The 5,690-nt window shown below is 37.9% G+C and overlaps 1 non-coding gene across 1 annotated transcript; it reads left to right on the forward strand.

Moving 5' to 3' along the window:
- The first annotated feature begins 683 nt into the window (after positions 1-683).
- Positions 684-756, forward strand: TRNAF-GAA. Its single transcript has one exon. It is a non-coding gene; the product is annotated as a tRNA-Phe (tRNA).
- Positions 757-5,690: the final 4,934 nt, after the last annotated feature.

Raw genomic sequence — 5,690 nt, forward strand, 5'->3', positions numbered from 1 at the left:
AAATTTATTCAGATGAACTGCACTGTAGGTGACTTGAAGTTATATAGTGGAACATGAAAACAGATATTGTGTGATGCGCTGTGAGGACCTTTATAAGGTCCTACTTGGAAAATAAACTAAAACTACTGACTGTCAGGTCCAAGGAAAAGTTGTTACACCATGGTAGGAGAAAGATATTGTTAAAGGAAGCTAAAAGGAAACAAAGAAAGACTTTAAAACACAGGGGAAAACAAACAAAGAAACAGACAAACAACAACAACAAACAAAACAAAACAAAACAAAACAAAACAAAACTATAAATTCAAACTGAACTTTCCAAAGCCCCCAAAACTGGTAAGGTAGCCCCCATGCTACCTTACCAGTTTTAATATATTTTCCATTGGCAATTAAAACATACTAACTTTAAGACTTTTTCTGATGTCTCTGGGAAATCGTGGCAGGGTTGGTAGTTGCCTTTGAAGAATCAGTTGCAGGCTGGTGTGTGCAGACTTGTAGCAGATGCCCTCCTTGTGGGCTGAGCGTCACTGATTTCAGTGGATCATAGTGTTCTCCCACCTGTAGTGTTTTGCCCCATAATAGGACAAGAGTGAACTGTCCACAGAAACAGTCTGAATGGGAAAGACCTTAGAGGGCTTGATGTTCCATCTGGGAACTGACTGGGGGAGTGGTCACACCCAAGCAGGGCTGAAGTAGCTCAGCTGGGAGAGCGTTAGACTGAAGATCTAAAGGTCCTTGGTTCAATCCCGGGCTTCAGCAATGCTTTTCCTGGAAGACTTTGAGGTTTCAGTTCTGGCCATGCCACTAGAAGAAAGATCTGGATGTACTGGAAAGAGTCCAGCAAAGGGCCACCAAGAGTAAGGGATCTTCTAGGAGGAGAGGCAGAGAGAGATGGGACTCTTCTGCCTGAAGAAGAGGAGGCTCAGGAGAAATCTTCTCAATGTTTAGAAACACTTGCAGGGAGCTTGCAAAGAGGACTGAGCCAGGCACTTTTCAGCGGTGCCCAGTGCCAGGACAAGAAGCAATGAGAACAAGCTGGAAAACAAGAGTTTCCATCTGAACATCAGGAAACACTTTATTGCGCAGGTGACAGAGCACTGACACAGGCCACCCAAAGAGGTTGTGGAATCTCCCACTCTGGAGGTCTTCGAAAGCCACATGGACATTATCCAGGGCACGCTGTTGTAGGTATCCCTGCTTGAGCAGGGGGTTGGACCAGATGACTTCTAGAGGTTCCTTTTAACCCCAACCATTCTGTGATCTGTGATTCTATGTTCTGCAGCGCTTTGGTCAGAATTCATAACAAAACTTGGACTACAACTGAGAGTGAGCCTTCACAGCATGTCTTTGCATGCGTTTTCCCCATTCACTATTATTGGTGTTGGATAAAATGCTATCCTGGATCAAATCTGAGAAATCCCTCCTTCTCCTTGATGGTCTTGCCTTTGCACTGCGTGGAAGTGCTTAGGCACTCCAGACTTTTTGTCTTTCCCTCTTCTCTGGTTTCAAAGCAGCAGAGTGCACTGGATGACAGGACTTGCTAAAATCGCTCTTTTGCCATTCCAGCTATTTTTCCTGCCCCTCATACCAGTGTAGGGGAAAGCATTGCTTTTAACCAACCTCACTATGGCTCTGACTACTCTAAAGTGCCATAAAGCAGACATTATTAATAAAACAAACAAACAAAAAACATGGAGTCAAACTCTCATGATGGAAAAGCTCTTTTTATGTATGCAACTCCTGCACTTATCCTGTTCATTGAATGGAACCACAGATATCTACAGTGTAATAAGGCAAACACTATGAAAATTATGGAGTTTCTTACAGTACGATTGCATGAAAGGACTTGAAAGCTGAATATCGAAGTTTCGATAGGTAATTGTGAAGGGGATAATCTTGTATGGGAATTAAATTCATGATTTTTGCTGTCTATATAATTATTAATGGTCTGTACTTGTTTCTATTTTAATTGTTTACCAGTGTACTGCATAGATCTTTGGTCCCATGAACAAAAGGATTAAGGAATAAAAATGGAGTTCAGATTCTGATTGCATCTAAATGTATATAATGAGGACTTTTGAAATCAGCACTGATCCAGAACATCATGTGTATGTGATGCACAGAGTGAAAGTTCAGTCTACACAAATATTTGATCAAAACACAAAGTCAGCAAGATAATTATTCTAAGATCTGCTGGAATAAGGAGACAGGGAAATATTTGAGCTAGTTCACTGATGAGGGGGTCCTGAGTAAAGAGCTTGACAAAGCTTTAGTGAATGCAGGTTTGATGCTCCTGGCCTGGAAGTAAGAATGCATCAACAGTTTGTTAGAGCCTCTGTACACAGAAATAACTGCTGATGTCACATACGTGCCCATCTACAACAATGGAAGCAAAGATCTGACAAGCAGGAAATTGCAAATGACTCTTCAACAATATGCATTGTTCTTTCAGCTGGTCTTCACCTTTCAAGAGATAAACTATTGCTGTCCCCATTGGTTCACTGCACTATGTAACATTATTCATGCCGTGTCCAGGCTAATACTATCTTGACACCTGGCAGAAAACACAAAACTCACCAGACAGTCAGATTCATGCCTAAAATGAAGCATAAGATAGGAGCAACGGAATAATTATAGAACTAAGTATGATTCTTTCTGGCATACTCAGGAAAGAGTACTTTCAAACCCTCTTTCTTAAGCTTACTCTAGCTTCTATATCTTATTGTAAGATCACAAAGGAAAGCTGAGCTGGAGCATCTAAGGTATGGGAAATAAATTAAAAAAAAATCTGTCTTTAAACTGCTGTTAGCTGCAAAAGCTGGGTGCCTGTGAGCATGCAAGACTGCAGCTTTTGTCTGAAATATCCAGAGCCACATACATACATCAGAAAATGGCCAAAATCTCACAACATAACTATTTCAGTAAGATTTATGGTTCTCTTCTGTTTCTGGGTAACACTCAAATATTTTTACAGCAATGTTTGTGATAATAGTTCAGTATCAAGGGTAATCTGAGTAACAAGAACCACCCAATCTAATTTAATAGGAGGTTCTATAAAATTAGAAGCAAGTAAACTTTTGCATCTATCTGTAGTGAAGGAAAGATTCAAGTCTATAAAAAAAGTCTATTATTTTTGCTCGCCAGTTGACCCTATGCACATTAGAGCAGTCCCTCACCTCTGTACCTCTGACTAGTAAACCAGTGCATTACCATAGCTGAAGAAAAAGAGGTACCAAACAGCCGTACCTATTTTAAAGAAAAAAAAAATCTCAGAGGACTGTTATTATACAAGCAAATTTGATATGGACATACAAACTGGCACAAACTCTCTACTAGCATAAATCATTCTGGTGTCATTATGAGTTTGGAACAGTTTTTAGACCTGCAGACAACCCAACCTCTTGCTCTTGCAGCAGAGAGCTAGGAAAGCCAGTTACAGTAATTGCATCCTCAGCCATGCATGTGTTGGGCTAAGGCACATTTCCCTGATCAGCTCATGGAAGCTGAAATATGCAGTTCACATAAACATGGAAAGACAGCATAAGTTATATACCCTGTGAAGGAGCTGCCAAGGTCACTGAACCAGTGTTTCTGTGTCACTAAGGAAAATGAAATTTTGTGGGAGAGACAAATTTCCACAAGGAAAGAAATAGACAGAGCGAGTGCTTTGCAAATGACTCTGGGAAAAAGAGCAGTACTGAAATATTGTTCCCATTACGGCTACTAGCACATGAGATAATTGTGTTTGAGGTTGGTAATTACCATATTTGCATGTTTAGGTTGTATCAACTCCTTCCACGTTATTAAGTGTCTACAGCATTATTTCATCAGAATGGCACACTGTCATTGCAGGGGCTGAAGAATCTCCTGTGAGTCAAAGCACACAGCTGTAAAAAATAAATAAATATATATATATATATATATATATATATATATATATATATATATATATATGTATATACATATTTTGTGGTCCCACATTTTCATTCTTCATCAAACCTGCAAAAAGCAAATCCATCCCAGGAAAACAGCAACAAAGATAATGGAGATACAGCAGGGGAAGGCAGCTTTGGAAGTTTAGGGTTCTGTAATTTATAGTACCTGTACTAAGCAACTCTGCTGATACTCCTCCACACATCACAATACAGAATTAATAATAACTGCATTTTGTTCTGTGCACTTATCAGCCTTTATTCTAAGTACTGCAAAATGTTTTATAGACACTAATTAATTAAACTTTAAAAGCCATGCTCAGTGCACTTAATTCATTGGTAGTTATCTCAGGATTCAATTTATCTGTAAGCCCCATAAAAGTTTTGGAAAGTAAGTAGCTTTGCACAAATTTGAAGATATAACCTGATTGTATGAGTCATTTGTAAGTTACATACTGAGACATTTCTGAATTTTTCTGGGTAATCGACATAAAATATATAAAAATACATCCTCATGAAATAGAGATCTAAGAAGAAAGAAAGGGGAGAACTGAAGACTAATGGAGAACACTGAATCAAATGGGATAACCCATCCACAGAAATATCTTGTCTCCCTCCTGACATCTTCTCTAAAACTTTCACTCCATTTAGGAGTGGAGTTGACAAATTGATTGACAAATCTGAACAATTAACCAGTTGAGATAAAGAAAATTAAAAAAATGTATTGTATAGAAACAGATTTTCAAAACTGGCCTCAGGTTCTTGGGTACTGTTATTTTTCAAAAATAAGCAAAACATATAAAATAATATTTGTATTTTGATGCAAACACTCAAGTGAAAAATCTAATGTCAGAATTTGAAGTGATCATTTTCTGAGGTCCTGATATTTTCTGCCTTATCCTCCAACCAAGTCAATTAGTGAATGTCACAATTAAGCAAATGACCAGGTGGTCATATTCAAAGAATTTCCTTGTTTCAGATGTTATTCCTTCCCTTTTAACTGTATTTACAGATGTCTAAAACTAAAAACTTAAGATGGAAGTATTGAAAATTATAAACCATTTTGGGAAAATATTCTGAGAATTCTGGGAACTGTTGTTCTATTTGTCTTGGAAACAGGGATACATCCAAATGATTTAGTTTGCTGAAAATTAAACTCCTATGCGTACCCACTATGATGCGTACCCACAGTGATTCCGCTAGTAAGTGACCTTTCATTTTTTTCTCTTTTCACTGAGAAATGATAAATAAACACATGGTGGAAGATGAAGACCATTATTAAAGTAGAAGACAAGACAATGTTCAAAGGAAAGTGAAGAATTCTTGAAATTAATTGGAGAGTTGCAAGTAAAAAGTGCAGACAAACCCAATGGAACAAAAAAGATCAACATCAATGTTACACAGATAAAAATAGTCCAAAGTGACTCTAAAGACATGAGAATGGACATAAGAATTTCTCCGAGGTGTAGCCTAATATAGTGTTGATTTTATGTTCAATATAAGATTTAGAAGTGGTGAGTGCAAAAACTGAAACCATAAGATGCCTCTGGAGAGAGAACAAATCATTTCTCATGTATCATTTTGTATAATATTGAATGATGTGTTTTAAATAGGAGGAAAGACATTGCAGGAGAGTACATTTAACAGTAGAGTGGGAAGAGGTAGTTATTGATTTATTGATGTTCTCTTCCAATTGTCACAGTGGCCTTAAGAATCCATGCAGACCACCAGAGTTTTTAACTTTTTTCTAAAACTTTTAAA

This window comes from Aythya fuligula, chromosome 2 (genome assembly GCF_009819795.1).
Source record: "Aythya fuligula isolate bAytFul2 chromosome 2, bAytFul2.pri, whole genome shotgun sequence".
Taxonomy (NCBI): domain Eukaryota; kingdom Metazoa; phylum Chordata; class Aves; order Anseriformes; family Anatidae; genus Aythya; species Aythya fuligula.